Below are 1132 nucleotides of genomic sequence, written 5' to 3' on the forward strand. Positions count from 1 at the left end.
GGTAGCAGGAAGCTCTCCACACACTCACCGGACCTGGGCTAGGACTGGGTCTGGGGGTTCCCGGAAGTCCCCAGAGATTCCTACTTGGTGGGAGGTTTGGGGAGGTACGGCAGAGTGGTGGGGGGCGGCCCGAGGGTGTGGGAGAGGGTCCCGCCGGCGCAGGGTAGCAGGAAGCCCTCCAGACACTCACCGGACCTGGGCTAGGACTGGGTCTCTTTTTCTTTTTTAAGGATCCACTGTTTCTTTTAATGAATAAACAAATTAGCTGTACAATTATCTTAGCTACACACACACACACACACACACACACACACACACACACTATACCAAGTCAATTTCTTTTGAAGTTTCATTTAGTTCTGTTATTTCTTTCCTGATTTTGTGCCTAGGTGATCTATCTCTTTGTGACAGTGGAGTGTTAAACTCTCCCATTATGATTTTTTAAATATATTTGGTACAGGGTCTCAATGCAGCTTGGACTCAGTGATATTCCTGTTTTCAGACTACCCATCATTGGGATTTTAATTGTGAAACCCATGCCCAGACTCTGCGTGGTTCAGTAGACCCCTGTGGGGCTGGCATGGCATTTGGTGCTAAGGTTCAAACTGTGGTCCCTGTATGTGGCTATGCAAGTGACAGCAACTATCTTCCAGCAACTCCCCATTACCATTGTGCTATTGCTCATTTAATATTTCATGTCTGTTAAAATTTGTCTTAGAGATGGGTGCCTGTACTTTGGGAGCATATATATTTATAATTGTTATCTCTTCCTGTTGCAGTTTTCTGATAACAAGTTTGTAGTGATCTTTTTTATCTCTTTGAATGACTTTTGGTTTGAGTTTGATATTGTCAGCAACTAGAATAGCTACCTCTGATTTTTTCATATTTCTTGTGGCATGGAGGATTGTTTTCTATCTTTTGTGTTTTAGAATGAATTTCCTGAGTTAAATGTGTTACTTTCTTTTTTTAAAAAATAATTTTATTCAGCTATTCCTCCACTGGGAATTTTTCCAGAGGATCTGAAAACATCATATCATAGGGATATATGTGTGCCAATGTTTATAGCGGCACAATTTGTGATAGCCAAATCTTGGAAACAACCAAGATGCCCATCACCCGAGGAATGGTTGAG

The sequence above is a fragment of the Octodon degus genome, unplaced genomic scaffold (genome assembly GCF_000260255.1).
Source record: "Octodon degus isolate 3935 unplaced genomic scaffold, OctDeg1.0 scaffold00131, whole genome shotgun sequence".
Taxonomy (NCBI): Eukaryota; Metazoa; Chordata; class Mammalia; order Rodentia; family Octodontidae; genus Octodon; species Octodon degus.